Source organism: Trachypithecus francoisi, unplaced genomic scaffold (genome assembly GCF_009764315.1).
Source record: "Trachypithecus francoisi isolate TF-2019V2 unplaced genomic scaffold, Tfra_2.0 Lachesis_group11, whole genome shotgun sequence".
NCBI lineage: Eukaryota > Metazoa > Chordata > Mammalia > Primates > Cercopithecidae > Trachypithecus > Trachypithecus francoisi.
The window spans coordinates 36,000,498-36,017,019 of record NW_022681456.1 but is presented as its reverse complement, the minus strand read 5'-3'; the positions used below and the strand labels follow the sequence as shown (position 1 = coordinate 36,017,019).

The window sequence follows — 16,522 nt, the reverse complement described above, 5'->3', positions numbered from 1 at the left end:
ATGATCATCTTGTCATCAATTGCGAAAATGAAGCTCACTCATTTCTGAAGTGCATGGGTTGGTCACCAAAGCAAAAATGTCAAGTAGCTTTTTCTCTCTTTTTATTTTATACACAAGGTGGATTTTAAAAAGCCACATTTGAACAACAATTGAATACACCAGAAGTAGAAAATAGCAAAGTTTGGTAGTATTCTTGGAGGAAAAAAATTACAAAATACCCAAAAGGAAATTAATATAGTGATAAACATTGATTATAGTTGAAAGAGTTATGTTAAACAAACAGGTTCCAAAAATGAAATTATTCAAATAGATGTCAAACATGATTCAAACAGTTATTTATTTGAAATCAGACTATGTTATCAAGAATTTGAGTGCTCACATGTTTCAAGACTTTGACTGGCTCTATGCATCTGAATTTAACATAGAATCTTCTTGCAGAAAAGGAATAACTAGGGATTATTCAATCCAGACCCTCTGAGCCTATGACGAGGAATATTTAAACCACCCGATCTGATAGGTGATTATCTATTGTTTATCCTATTTTAAAGACTCCAGGGATAGAGAGTCTCCAGCATATCCTCATTACCTGTTCAAATACTTAACACTATGGTTGTTGGATAATTATATAGAGCTCTCTTGAAAAGAAAGGAAAGAAGATTCAGGGATTACTGATGTCTGTAACAATGACATAACAGGAGTGGGAACGGGGGTATAATGAAACAGAAGGAAAAAATAAATGATAAGATTAGAAAAGGCTGAACATTTTAAGGAATAAGTCAGACTGAGTTCATTATCTGAGAAAGAAACAGAAAATACACCCCATCAGAGATAGAGAGGAAGGATCTGCTGGAGTAAATTAATTCCATAATTAAAGGACTCAAAGTAGGAATACTTCTATATTTATATAGACTCAGCTGATAAGGGTGCGAGCAGTGAAGTGGAGGTGGAGGAGAAGAGTCTATGTTCCAGTTATCAATAACCATTTTATTATTATTGCACATATTTGTAGGTCAGGGATTTAGGCAGGTCTCAGCTGAGTGATTCTTCTGTTCCATATGGCATCAGCAGAGGCTACGAGGTAGCATTTATCTGGCAGACAAAGTGCTCTGGTGGGTTGAGGAAGGATACATTCACATGTTGGCCCCTTGGCAGAGTAGTTGGAAGGGTGAGGCTCAAGTGGGGCTGTCAGTCGCAACACCCGTATGTGGGCTTTCTGGCATGTAATGTCTCAGGGCCATTGGACTTTTTACATGACAGTTCAGGGTTCGTAGAGTGCTCCAAGGGGAGCAGGAAGAAGCTGCAAGATATGGTCTAGCCTCAGAGTCCCAGAATGTCACTTCCTCTGTATTCTAGTGATTAAAAAAAAAAAAAAAAAAAAGTCACTAAGACCAGTCCAGAATATGAAGGCAAAGAATGAGACTCCTACTCTAAATGGAAGGGGTGGCAAAGAGTCTTTGGCCTTTTTAAATCCACCACAATCTGTGGTACTCATGCTGAGCAAGCTTTTGGGAGAATAATATGATAAAAGTAAGATAGATATACCCAATTAGGATTTAGAATCAAGTAACAACTGATGTGGTTATACTTGTATCTAAGTAGTATTACAAATAAGCTAACGGACTTGAGTGAGAAATGCCTGCTCTTGTGTGATTCTGGGGCTCACCCAATGTGACAGAACAGAATGAGTGAAGGTGAATGGAAAAAATAAATTTCAGCTCTTTCTCTGCAGTTGAACAAATAATTATTGAGTACCTTCTTATGCTGATTTATAGTACATGCTAGGGACCTCAAAAAGCAACATAGTCCATTCCCTTAAGAAGCTCATACTCTGTAGGAGTAAAACTAATGCAGCAGTAGAACAGAATTGTAAACATACAGGACAATTTATGAAATTTTAGAAATTCAGAAGACTTACTGATATGGATGTGACTAATCTTGCCAGTTCAGGCTCACAGGAAACTTCATGGAGAGACAAAATCCATGCAATGTTTCCATGAAGAGGAGGAATTTGTCAAATGGACTGGGCAAAGCAAACAGAATATGCAAAGGCAAAGACACCTGGAGAACCATGGTGTGTGTCTGTGTGTAGCTGTGTGTGTGTGTGTGTGTGTGAGCGTGCACATGCAGGCACGGCAAATAGTTTAATGTGTCAAAGAAGGAGTGGGAGAAAACAAAATTGGAGATGAAGGCAGTGGGCTTACATTTAAAAAACAATCTTGCATTTCATATATTTGATTCTAAAAGTAGATGTCACTGTAGTGTTTTAAGCAGACGTCTAACATGATAAGGTTTCATGTTTCAGGAAGACTTCTCCTGGCCATGATGAAGTTGAGAGCCTGGCTTGAGCAGGCCACCTCCTACTCTCAGTAACTGGCAAGTTAACGGGCACTTAGCAATTATCCAGAAATCCTTTCTTACAACTAACCGAAATTCCTCTTGCTTTAATTCAAGCCCATTTTTTCTTGTTGGGTTCTTAGAATATTTGCTGTTGGTGCATTCAGTTGTACTTCTAGTTTCTTTTTCTTTCCCTGACTTGAGAAGCCTTTTCCTTTTGATAGTCTAAGAATGTACTTCACAGCCCTATTACCTGCTCCATAGAATATATATCTAATGGGAGATGCTGTCATCACAGCGTTAAGATCTGTCTGCCCAATGAGTTTTGGGAGATCAAAACAGAAAGAAATCCTTTGTTCTGGCATAGAGCAGGTTCATATGTTTGGGTTTTTATATTAAGGATTTTATTTCAGTTTGATATTCTTTATGTTATTGTTGTCTTCTACCATGTTATAAATCCTTCTTGGGCTACAAACCACTTCCAAGCACTTTAGTACCTAAGCTGCTCAGCAATAGGCCTTTGAAATCAGGCCATCGTGAGCTGGTTTCACATTGAAGGTATATAAAAATATGTTCTTTATGTTAGACCAATATTACTTCTCAGGATTAGGGAAGACTGTGTACATATACTATATACAGTTGTTCCTTCTTGGGGGATTGGTTCCAGGACCACTGCAAATACCAAAATCCAAGGATGCTCAATTCGTTGTCATAAAATGGTATAGTATTTGCATATAACCTATGCACATCCTGCCTCATACTTGAAATCATCTCTAGATTACTTATAATACCTAACACAGTGTAAATTCTATGTAAACAGTTGTCATACCATATTGTTTAAGGAATAATGAAAAGAACAAGAAGTCTGTACATATTCAGTATAGATACAACTGTTCATTTTTTGGAAAAGATTTTTGATTGATGATTGAATGGTTGAATCCATAAGTGCAGAATCCTTGGCTACAGAAAGCCAACTGTAGTTGTATAGGCATGTGCCACCATGCCCGGCTAATTTTTTGTATTTAGTAGAGACAGGGTTTCACCGTGTTGGTCAGCTGGTCTCAAACTCTTGACCTCAGGTGATCCACCCATCTCGGCCTCCCAAAGTGCTGGGATTACAGGTGTGAGCCACCATGCCTGGCCTGGCCTCATTTGTATAATATTGAAATCAAGTTTCTGGTAATCAACTCATTTGCATAACATTTAAATCAATTTTCAGGTAAGATTGCTGGGCTCTAATGTAGAAAAAGTTAAAATCTGTTTAGTTAAATACTATACCTGCATAAAAGTTGTTACCACTTACCACTCTCCTCCTAAAAGAATTGTCAAAATTGCTTAACTAGTAGGCAGAGAAATGAACATGATGGAAGAAATTTGAATGCAGGTTAACATTAAAAAGACAGATTGGTCGGGCGCAGTGGCTTATGCCTGTAATCCCAGCACTTTGGGAGGACAAGGTGAGCAGATCACAAGGTCAGGAGATCAAGACCATGCTGTTTAACACGGTGAAACCCCGTCTCTACTAAAAATACAGAAAAAATTAGCCGGGCGTGGTGGCGGGTGCTTGTAGTCCCAGCTACTCAGGAGGCTGAGGCAGGAGAATGGTGTGAGCCCGGGAGGTGGAGCTTGCAGTGAGCCGAGATTATGCCACTGTACTCTAGCCTGGGCAACAGAGCAAGACTTCGTCTCAAAAAAAACAAAAAGCAAAAAAACAAAAAACTGAGGTTGCAGGCTAGGCGTGGTGGATCATGGCTGTAATCCCAGCACTTTGGGAGGCCAAAGTGGGTGGATCATTTGAGGTCAGGAGTTTGAGACCAGCCTGGCCAACATGGTGAAACCCTGTCTCTACGGAAAATACAAAAATTAGCCAGGACTGGTAGTACATGACTGTAATCCCAGCTACTCTGGAGGCTGAGGCAGGAGAATTGCTTTAACCTGGGAGGCAGAGGTTGCAGTGAGCCAAGATCGCGCCACAGCACTCCAGCCTGGGTGACACAGTGAGACTCCGTCTCAAAACAAAACAAAACAAAACCTGAGATTACTTCCCCCTAACTTACTGGATACCTTAGCTACTCTATAGGAGTGTGGAGTATATGTTTCATCCCTAAATTAAGTAGCGAAGGAAATGAATATACAAGACTTCCATGTATCTTCTTTCAGGCCTAGCTCTACTTGTGAACAAGAAACATCCTGAAACAGAAAGATGTAGCCAAGTGACTGAAATCATAGTTATTTTATAAGCTGAGTGCATCCTGGTATAGTAGAAAAACACAGGTTGAATGAATACTAATTTACATGGTATTACATAAATTACTAAGCTCAGTTTTTCTATCTTTAAAATGGAAATAATAATACTTACCCTGTCTGCCTCAATCAATATGTGCTGAAGGCTGTTTGTGCACCAAGCACTTTACTAGACCTGAGGATATCGAGTAAAATAGTTTAGAATCATATGTGTCTGTTAGGAAGAATGTAAGTCAACCCAAAATTTTATTGAGAGTTATTGAAGTTGCAAAAGTTGCTCTGAGAGTACAGAGAAGGTGGCCAGGGATGGGAATAAGAAAACTCTTGGAATGGGTAACATTTGAGATGAGTGTTTAAAGCTGAGATAAGAGAAGTTAGAAATAAGTAGGAGAAAGACATCTTCAGTACATCAGCAAGAAACAAAGGGAAGCACAAGAGTTCTATGATGACAATGACATAGGAGAAAGAAAGAGAGAAAGTGAGAGAGAGGAGGACTGAAGACTCAAAATAGCAGAGGCCTAAGATGGAGGTTCTTTTCTTTCTCATGTTAACGTTGGGCCCAGGGCTACTTTGGCACTTAATGGTATAAGGAGCACGTGTTTCTTTCATTTTGTTCTGCCACATGTGGCCTCATTCTCAAAGTTCCCTTAAAGTCCAAGATAGCAGCTTTTTAACCCCAGCCACAAAAGCCACATTCCCATAAGTAGGAAGGAGCAAAGGAAGTCACTCTTCCTAATCCATATGGTATTTACTTATACCACTTATATTCTGGGATCACTTCTAGATGAAAGCAAGATCTAGAAATATAGTCTTTATTCTGGGCAGCCATGTGCCCAGATACATGTGGTGATAGTTCTGACTGAAGCAAGGAGAATGATCGCTGGGAGACACTTCTGGTGTCTGAGAGTAAGTGGTGTGTGCATGTGTGTATATGCATTTGTGCCCAGGGGTGTGTATGTGGCTGTGCCCATGTTTCACAGGCAAGGGGAAGCGGCATAGATGGAATGAAAAGATACCTAATCAGAAGTTACATTGTTGTGAAAAGTTATATTGCAAATGGATAAAGCACATTATAAAATTAAGGAATTATTCTAGGACAAATAGGTACTTTAGTGGTTACATATTTAATGTTAAAAAACCAGCCCAGGTTTATAACATGTTGACTTATATATACAAACTAAATAGAATTGCTTACTTCCTCATTTATGTTCCTAGAACAACTTATATCAATATTGTTATATAACATTTTTCTATTAATATTTTATGTCTTTGTTTCTCTGGACCATAAATTTTCTAGATTATAAATAATGTTTTGGTGGGGAAACTGATTTCCCACCAAACATTACACCACTGTGTAATGTTTCCTTCCATGTGGAGAGAAATCCATCAGGGTAATAATTCTGGAATCTCTACCCCTTGAGATAAAGCTGGGGCTCAGGAAATGAATAGCTTAACAGAGAGAATTTGGGATGAGAAACTGGACATGTGCAGCCATACAACTTCCTCTCTCCTCTCTCTTTGACTTTCTCTCTCCTCTCTCTTTGAGAAGGCCTGTCCCCAAATACCGTGTATTCTGCGCTCCTCCTTTATTTATATCATTTATTTATTTATTTTGAGACAGGGACTCGCTCTGTCACCCACGCTGGAGTACAGTGGCACAATCTTGGCTCACTGCAACCTCCGCTTCCCGGGCTTAAGCGATTCTCCCACCTTTGTCTCCCAAGTAGCTGGGACTACAGGCGCATGCCACCGTGACCAACTATTTGTTTTTTCTTTTTTTTGGATTTTTTGTAGAGATGGGGTTTTGCCATGTTACTCAGGCTGGTCTCAAACTCCTGAGCTCCAGCAATCCATTTGGTTTGGCCTCCACAGTGCTGTAATTACAGGTATGAGCCACCGCGCCTGGCCACTGCCTTCTTCCTTTAGACAAAAGTTTTAAAGTTTAGATAATTAATCAACATATGTTGCAAAGGCAGATCATATTGAAGGAAAAACCAAAAAGATTAAGTTTGGGGGAAGAATATATATATGTGGAGTGGCTTAGACAGACAGATTGAAGCCTTGGTGAGGAGGATTCCAGCAGCCTATGGTACTTTGCACCCAGGACTGTTTCTGTTTGTTCTTTCACCATGTAAATATTTAGTGAGTGTCTACTAGGTATTGCATGCTGTTTCAGGCACTGGAGATGTGGTAGTGAACAGAGCAATCAAAAAGCCCAGCCCTCCTACAACTTACATTGTGGCCGGAGAGATAGTCAATACAGGAATATGTTTATCTTTTTTAAAATTGCAAAATGACATGTCAAGTGGAAATCTGTGCTTTGTTAAAAATAAAGCAAGGACAGAGAATAAGGCATGCTGAGGTGGATGGGGGCTTTCCAGTTTAAACAGTGTGGTCAGGAAAAGCATCACTGAGAAGGTGACATTTGAATGAAAACCTGAAGAGGAGGGGGTGAGCCATGTCAAAATCTGAGGCAACAAGTGTGGGCTCAACTGCTATGTGACTGTGCCCCATTTTGGAACCCTCTGGGCAAAGTGACCCTAGGAGTATCTGCAAAGGAGCAGTGTGTGCTGGATACAGGGAGGGTCTCCATGCATGCAGGAACCCATGTCCTGGCAGTGATGATCTCTTCCTGCAGGGGAGACCCACATCCCCAGTTAGCAGTGAAGCCAACTGGGTTAAGAGAATAAACTCCTGGGGGATGTTGTGAGGGAAAGAGGCACTTATGCCAGCCCCCCGTCCCCCGCCCCCCACCCCCGCAAAGTATTTCCATCCACGTGAAGAGGCTCTGCTGAGTATGATACTTGTGGCCTCGTTCTAGCTCCTCACTCACTTTGGGGAAAGGAGTGATTTGTTCGATTTTGGACTTGGGCATAAGCAACTGGGTGTGTGTGCATAGTTCTGCCCCTTTTTCCTTATTGTCTCTTAGAATCTGGTGTGTGAGTTTATGCTCTGGATTGTCTTTGGCCATATGGTGAGCCTTGCAACTCACAGGAGAGGGCTGTAGTGGTTTAGAGCCCCCTGTGGCTGGATGATAGCGCTCCTTATATTTTGTGTTACGCATTAAGAAGTCCTCTTGTTTGCATATATAAAACATAGTTTACCAGCTTTAACAGAAAAAAAAATAACTTGATCTTTATTTATTATTACTTTGTCTCTCACTCTCTTTTTTTTTTTTTTTTTTTTTTTTTTGAGACAGAGTCTCGCTCTGTCATCCAGGCCCAGGCTGGAGTGCAAATGGCACAATCTCGGTTCACTGCAAACTCTGCCTCCTGGGTTCAAGCAATTCTCCTGCCTCAGCTTCCCAAGTAGCTGGGAGTACAGGTGCTTGCCACCTTGCCTGGCTAATTTTTATATTTTTAGTACAGAAGGGATTTTACTGTGTTGGCCAGGCTGGTCTCAAACTCTTGACCTCAAGTGATCTGCCTGCCTCGGCCTCCCAAAGTGCTGGGATTACAGGTGTGAGCCACCACGTCCAGCCTATTATTACTTTTGTCTTATTTCTCCACTGGGTCAGAATTTTGATAGGGTTGGGGAGTGCTATGGATTGGGAACCCTCAAACCCCAAGATTGTATATCTATCTATCTATCTATCTATCTATCTATCTATCTACCTATCTACCTACCTACCTATCCATCCATCCAATCTGCTATTCATGTAATGAATCGTGAATGAATGGGTAGCTGGGTGACAGTGCTAGAGTGGGTTTGTGCTCTTATGATTGACCTTGATAACTTTTGGAACCCATTTATTTAGTAAAAAGGGTAATATATTTTAGACGTAAATAGGCAAAGCTCAAATTGATAGATACATTAAGAAGAGGACACCAAAGGCATAGTAGTATAGAGCCAGATTTTTTTTTTATTGTAAAGGGTGAGGCTTTATATTCACCAATATACTCACATGGTGGCATTTAAGTTTGAAAGGGTAGATCTGATTGAAATTGCTGTAAATATATTTTTTACATAGCTGCCTATATTCTCCCAAGTGGAAAAATCACCTCCTTGGTTTTCGATGTCTTTGAAAGCTTCATTCTGTCAGACCAGTGCTCTTAAAATGAGAATAATAGGCTGGCGTGGAGGCTCACGCCTGTAATCCCAGCACTCTGGGAGGCCGAGGCAGGTGGATCACGAGGTCATGAATTCAAGACCAGCTTTGCCAAGATGGTGAAACCCTGTCTCTACTAAAAATACAAAAAAATAAAAAATAAAAAATTAGCTGGGAGTGGTGGTGGGCACTTGTAATCCCAGCTACTTGGGAGGCTGAGGCAGATAATTGCTTGAACCCAGGAGGTGGAGGTTGTAGTGAGCCAAGATTGTGCCACTGCATTCCATCCTGGGCGACAGAGCGAGACTCTGTCTCAAAAAACAACAACAACAAAAATGGGAATAATAAATGTCATCACTGTTTCTGCCTGACACCATCACTTCAGAACTCAGTCTGTCCTGAAACCAGAGATGAGGCTTTGCTTGTACCTTAGTTATATCCCTGGGAGGGAGAAAGGAAGGAGGTACCTGGATATTGTGAAACATAGTGGATGTTATGATTAGTAAGATGTATTTTCTAAGCTAGATAATGATGGGAACATTTGTGAAACTCCAGAGTTTTGAGAGAGTGCTGAAAGGTCTGAATGGCTGAGGAAGGGTGCTGCTGCAAAGACAGTCGGAGATAACCATATCCATGTGTTACCTTAACACCATCCCTGGGCTTTTTCACCTTGAGTCTGGTGCCAATCATAATCCCAAAAGACACACTTTCAAATGCCATAATCTTGAATGTTGACATCCCAAAAGATCAAAATCCCTAGTCAAATATTCCTAACATCTAAAATCCCCCAAATCACATTCCTGAAAGATTAAAATCCAGAACCTTGAAATTGTCTAAAGCCTAACTCTGAGAAAGTGATTAGTGAATTTTTGGTGTGTGCAGGATAGTTGCTTCATGTGAGTTATTTCATGTGAGTCGCATCATGTTAGGAAGAACTATTACCTTGTTATTATTTTTATTTGGAAATTAAATATGGCTTAAGGAGATGCATTTGGGTGCCAAGTTGACAAGGGATGGATTTGTGGACTTTAGTTGTCAACTTGACTAGAAACCTAGTAAAGTATTGTTTTGAGTGTGTCTGTGATAGTGTTTCCAGAAATTAGTGTGTGAGTCTGAGTACACTAGGTGGGGAAGATCTGCCCTGAGTGTTGACAGGCACCGTCTGATCAGCAGGGGCCACGGAGAGAACAAATACAGGAAGCCAATTAGTTTCTCGCTGAGAGCGGACACAGATTTTTCTTTCACTGCCTTGAACATCAGAACTCCAGGCTCATGGGCCTTTGGATTCCAGGATTAAGAGTCCACTCCTCTGGGTTCTAAGGCTTTCCACTTCAAACTGAGGGTTACACCATTGGCTTCCCTGGTTCTGAGGCCCTCAGACTTGTCCTGAGCCGCTCTGTCAGCATCTCAGGGTTGCCACCTTGCAGACAGCTTGTTGTGGGACTTCTCGGTCACTATAATCCCATGAGCCAATTCCTCTCTCATGTATCTCTATACATATCCTATAGGTTTTGTATCTCTAGAGAATCCTGACTATACTATTTGGTATTGGGGAAGGCAAATATCATTCATTTTTACTGTATTTCTTATAATACAGTGGAAGAGATCTGTGAAATTGTTCCCTTGCAAAAAGACTGTGATAAGTTAAGTGTATGAGTGTACTTAATGGTGAAAGATAAAAGTTTAAAAGCTAATTATTATTGGTGCTTCGAAAGCAGAAAATTGCTTAATTGCAAGAGCCAGGCAATAACTAGACTTTCAAATGAGCAGCATATACTTACAAAATTTGTAGACCATAACAGCTCTCCAAATACAAGTGCAGCGAGTGTTTCAAAGATCATAGAAGTGGAAATGCAGGCAAAACATGTAAGAACTCTCCCCTGTCAAATTATTTAATTGTGAATTACTTCTGTCACTTCACACATTAGCACCAATTCACTGTGCTATGTACTTCATCTTCACATCATTTCCAATACTGGAGATATAAATTGTGTAAAAATGGGTAGAGAGTTCTCATTTGTTGTATACATTTTTTTTTGTAAGTTTGATTCCACAAAGGTGTGTTACTACAATGTTGACTTTGTGACCATGTGTGCTAGCATTGCGCATGTATGTTAAAACATTGAAACTTCCTCAAAAAGTGAAGAGCTGTCTTTCTTCTACGTTGGCATCTGTGAAAGATAAAAGTTCCCAAGATCTTAGTTCTTTGGGCAAATGCCTACGTGGTGGTGATCCACGATGACTTCTGCTCTATCTCATCAAGACCTAGGTTGTTCATCACCATATTTCAGACAACTGAAGTTATGCACACAATATGAGCCATAGTGACAAGGTTTATACATTTTGCTTTTTGACCTGTTTACTTAGAGTATGGCTCACTCGCCTATAACTGTTAGAACTGTGCAACTGTTGTTCGTATACTTTAGTGTTTATGTGTTTGTGCTTGCAAAAATATGTGTGTTATTATTGCCTGTTTTATTGTGTAAAGTGGCCTATAAAGTGTTCAGTCATGGTTTTGTTTTTGTTTTTGCTTTTTTGTTTGTTTGTTTGTTTTTGAGATGGAGTTTCACTCTTGTTGCCCAGGCTGGAGTGCAGTGGCGTGATCTTGGTACACTGCAACCTCTGCCTCCTGGGTTCAAGCCATTCTCCTGCCTCAGTCTCCCAAGTAGCTGGGATTACAGGCAGGCGCCACCACGCCCAGCTAATATTTTGTATTTAGCAGAGACAGGGTTTCACCATGTGAGTCAGGCTGGTCTCAAACTCCTGACCTCAGGTGATCCACCCACCTCGGCCTCCCAAAGTGCTGGGATTACAGGCGTGAGCCACCGTGCCCAGCCTCAGTCATGTTTTTATACATTTCTCAAATAAATCCCTCTTTAAAAATGTCATTAAATCCTTTTAAATAATTATTTTAATTATTTTTTTCCAGAATTACACAGTTGGGATTTTGGTCTTTTGGGATTGTTAATTTTTGGGATTTTTAGACTTTAGGAACTTTGATCTTTCAGGAGTTCAACATTTGGGATTATGGCATTTGGGATTGTGTCTTTTGGGATTACAGCCCAATCCCTTTGGGTTGCTTAATGACTATTTAAGGGTTTTTTGTTTGTTTGTTTTTTCTCTTTCTGTGCAGTTACTGATGAGCCTTAGGGCTCAGACAGTGATGAGAAAATCAAAATAAGAATCATGAAAAAACAGGTTGCTTTTCTTTTGTATTTGCTGAGCATTAGAATAATGTTTCTGTGTTTAAGTAGAAATTGTGGTGTAAAGAGATACCATAATCCACATTTTGGTTCATTTGGGTGGTTTAATTTGGGTGTAATGGGATTTGCTTATATTCTACTAAGTGATAAATGTGACACCATAAACCAGCCTGGAGCTTTCTTGTGTAAACAAAAGACCAGAGAAATTAGCATTAGGACGAGCAGCATTTATAAAACGCGATTAGCTTTTGAAGTAGATTTAGATCCTGTTCTCTAAATTGTAAAAATCCTCCACTTCTGCCTTTTTTTGGCTCTGTTATCTGCTGAATTCAATGCTGTAAACACAAAAGTGCTCCATAAATATACTCTGGTGATGACAGACTTGGATATAAAAGCAAAATGGTACTTAAAATTGCTCAAGTAAGTTGGTTATAGTTAGATTTTTTAAGGCCATGGTGGTATACTTTGGTAGAATCCCCAGCTTTCTTTAAATGATGACGAAAGGTAGCCAGTGCTAGCTCTGTTATGCCTCTGAGTGTCTAATATAAAAATGAATTAGGAGAAAAGGGCCAGGAGACCTACCAGAGAGCTTTGTTCTGGCAGGATGTAGTGTGGAATAATTCTGAAAATTCTCCATGAGGAATCATATCCATTGATAAGCTATCATACCCTCCTCAAAAAGGGCACAGGTAGGACTGTATTAACTTGCTGTGTGAAATAATAAATTTCCTTGTCCCATCTGGCACATTATAACTGCGTTGGTGGGTTTTAGCAACATCCCTTCCCTGAGAGCTCAACGTGAATGGTTTATGAATGATGACCGAGCTCTGAGACTCCTCACAACCTTTCTTATATAAAGTTGGTAACCCATAAAACTACCATTCCTTTAAAAAATGACCAATGTTGAACAGATCTGTAACAAAGGGAATCTTTACTTTTGCGAAATTGTATTAATGTGAGTAGGGAGAAGGTTGGAAGGGAAATCATGCTGAAATATTACTATCTCAATACTGTTTGAAGACTAAAACTAGGAATAATTATACCTAACACATTCTTTAGGGATTCTCTATTTTCATAGAAATTTTGCTTAAACTAAGAACCCAGATAGGATTTTCCAAGTTGTGTTTAGAGGTCGCTTGGTTATTCCTCAAAAGGCATGAGGTTGGTTTATTGGCAGTTTATGTTTGGATTTTCATAGCAAGTATAAAATAGTTGGCACTGCAAGTGTGTGAGTGTGTGTGATGGGTGGGAGTGGGGAGAGATACATTGTTCTCTCTAGCAATTTGCAAATCCATCTGCCTGTGCAAACCACTTCTCTCTGTGTGGGACGACTGTATATATCTATATTTTTAGTATTTTTAGATTTTGGCCCCCTTTATTAATTCACTTTTGTCTCCAATGAGTGTTTCTTGCAATCCTTCTGTCTTTACATGTGCTTTGTAAACCAAAAGAGAGTGAGAGCAAAATGAGTAAATGTCTCGATAGAAACTCTTCATCAGCTTCCTTTTTTAAGAAAAATTTCACTTCTTACATTCTATACAGTTTGGAGACCTCTTAATGCTTGGAGCCAGTCCTAGGTCTGCTGCAGGCTTTAGCTGTTCCCCTTACCTTTCACAATAAAGCCTCTTTGTTCTTTTAATTCATGCAGATTTATGCTAATGATTATTTGCTATGCAAATATTTTAATTCAGTACTTATGGTAGAGAAAGCACTGACCAGCAGACCTGAAATTGAAGCTTAGCTCAGCTTTTAACTGTGAGACTTCATTTGTTTTACGTCAGCTCTCTGGGACATAGTTTTCACATCTGTAAAATGAACATTCTAGTTAATTGTCTCTTAGAACTGTGATGATAATTCAGTAATTGAAAAGCTTAATAGTCTGAAACCTAATATAGGAATTAGGCACATAGCAGAGGCTGCTCTGTGTCCACCCCAATTCTCTCCCATCTTCTTCCCTAGTAATGGAGTACTGTCTGGATCCAGACTGGGAATATATTTTGTGGTCTCTCTTGCAGCTAGATGTGACCTTGTGTTTAGACTCTTGCCAGAGGAATTATTTACTTTCATTTACCTTGTGAGATATCTCTTACCCAGGACTTCAACTTGTCTTCTTTCTGATGGACTGACTGGAAGGGCTATTATTAGAGTGACCTTGAAGGTGGAGTATCTTTAGACCAGCTCTCTGAATTGAATTGTGGAGCAGTGCTGTCAGCTGATCTAGAACACCTGTCCTAAGCCATTGGGTGAAAAAAAGATTTCTATTTTGTTTGGGGCTTTGCACTTTGAGGTCTACTTGTAACAGCAATTTAGCTTACCATAGCTAATACCAGCATTGTTCTTGAGTTCATGTTGATAGAGATTTACAGAGTCATAGAACTGGAAGGAGCCCTAGAGGTCATCTTGCAAACAAAAAAAAATGCTTGGAGAGAAAATAACCTTTACTTGGCCATAAAACAAATTAATTACACAATTGGAATAAAATCTAATTTTCATTATACAACATTGTCTCGCTGTAGAGTGAGTGATAAACATGGAATCTAATCCCTACAAGATGGTATATACAGAACATATGAATGGATTCCAAAAGTGCCTCTGTAAACTTTTTGTACTTCCTGCAGGAATGGCAAATTAGAAAAGCACATAAACTCTTACCCAACCTTTTACACTGAGATTAGAGTGGATAAGCAGGCCCTATAGAACACAAACTTTGGGGCTTCTTTTTCAGCAGTCCGTGAGCTGGACGGTTCATTATCAGATGAAGGGGCACATCCCTTTGGTTCTGTGTGAAAACAGCCTCAAGGAAAAATGACCAACCTAGCATCAGTGCTGGGTATGTTTTAGTCACAGCTTCTGAAGCTTGTGTGCTCAAAAAGATTGATCTAAAATGGCTTCTCGAAACATAATCCAACAAAAGAGAGACAAGATTATGTTTTTAGCATTTGAACCTGAACACGCTCACTCTGTTTTAAAAGGTCTTATGGGACTGAAAAAGCCCAGGGAAACAGAAGTTGCTGTTCTCATTAAAGGAGAGAGGTGTTTTTATTCATTGTTTTTATTCACATCAGTTAATTTAACATGCCTTGAAGGGCCTCTTCCAGGGTAGCAGTATTAAAGTAGCAGCTTACTCACTGATTATAAACAAACATTAGTCAAGTTTACTTACAAAAGTTGGTGCACGGATAAAAAGCAAAAGAATTACCTCCTACCTGACAGATGGAATGAGTCCCAAAGGTCTCTTCTGGTCTTGTGACAATATGCCATTTAAGAAACTTGGAATGAAATCCAAACTCTTTAACCGTGACTTGTAAATCTCTCCATGATCTGGTCTGTACCCACCTTCATTGCAAGACCCTCTTATCCTCAGCTTGCTACTGAGATGCCTCATCCCAGCAGTCTTTCATGCTGCAGGGCTTTGCACATGCTATTCATACAGCCAGATACTTCTTCTCTTCTTGGGTCTCAACTTAAATATCACCTCCCTTAGAGATGTCTTTCTTGACCACCTGCAAAAGGAAAGCTCACTCTAGTTTTCCTACACTTTAACTTATTTCCTTCAAATCATTTATAGAAATTAATTTATGTATCTGCTTATTTATTTTATGCTAGCATTAATCTCTTCCTCTGGATGGTGACTTAATTGGCTAATTAAGCCATTTTGACCATAAAAGGGGCAAAGTTTAATCCAGGGTGGTCTGAAAACTCTATGTTGAAGCAAAGACAGAGGATAGGTAAGGAGAAATTGAAACTGAGAGACTAGGAATACAGAGTGGGATTAGTGACAAGAATAGGGTTTTTTTGGATGGCAGACAGGCTGAGGTGGACTCCCAAATATAGATCAGTCTAGTAGCGGGGTTCGATAGGAAGACTAAAAAGATTCAGAACCTGAGAAGGAGCTAGTAAAGTAAAAGCCAAGGCAAGGAAAGAGGCAAAATCTCAGACAGACTGACTGAGACTCATGTCTATTTCCAACTCTTTAGCAAGCATCCCAGCACTTGCCTGGGTAGCCATGCCCAAGACTATTCTCAGTATCTCTTAGGACGATCGTAGTGGATGCTGTTCCTGTGGGCAAGTGACTTCACCTCCCTTGGGAGGTGTGATTTGTCTTTGGGTCAAACAGCTGGCAAGTGATTCTTTCGTCTGTCTAGTATTACCCCAACCAGTTCTTAACTCTGTGCCTACACCCCAACAGTAAGATGTTTTCCTATAGCCTTGCTAGCTGATTTCCTTGACAGCAGTTTTGTACTTTTGGTCTAGAATCAGTTTATAAACCTTCACCTTCCTCAAATTCTGAGTACTCTATGCCCCATCCATACACCAAAACCCTGTTCAGGCTCTGCTTCCTTTCACCAAAATTTACCCTTGCCTCCTTGAAGAGGAACCCAGGAATCCTGCTGGTTTGCAGTCTGTCCTCTAGTGCAGATAATTCTCTGTAGACGCTGCCTTTCTGTTGTTATAGTAACGGCAGATGTGCCTTCTGGAATGTTGTTTTCTGGGAACACTGTTGGGAGGATCAAAAGAGAGATCCCAGTTCTTTTTCAAAGTAAAAAAAAAAAAAATCTGTACCCACAACTGTATTTGTTTTCCTGCCTTACAGAAGCCAGGAGAAATTGACAGAGTAGTAGAACCAAATCTTGACAAGAAGCAGGACATGGAACATGATGAAATCTGATATCTAGCATGTTCTACTTTACTA

The 16,522-nt window shown here is 39.9% G+C and overlaps 1 long non-coding RNA gene across 1 annotated transcript; it reads right to left on the bottom strand.

Moving 5' to 3' along the window:
* Window positions 1–1,082: 1,082 nt before the first annotated feature.
* On the bottom strand, window positions 1,083–16,272 carry LOC117090983. Its single transcript, XR_004440189.1, has 3 exons — window positions 16,187–16,272; window positions 15,166–15,332; window positions 1,083–1,349 (listed from the first exon to the last, which is right to left on the bottom strand). It is a non-coding gene; the product is annotated as an uncharacterized LOC117090983 (long non-coding RNA).
* Between the last annotated feature and the right edge of the window lie 250 nt (window positions 16,273–16,522).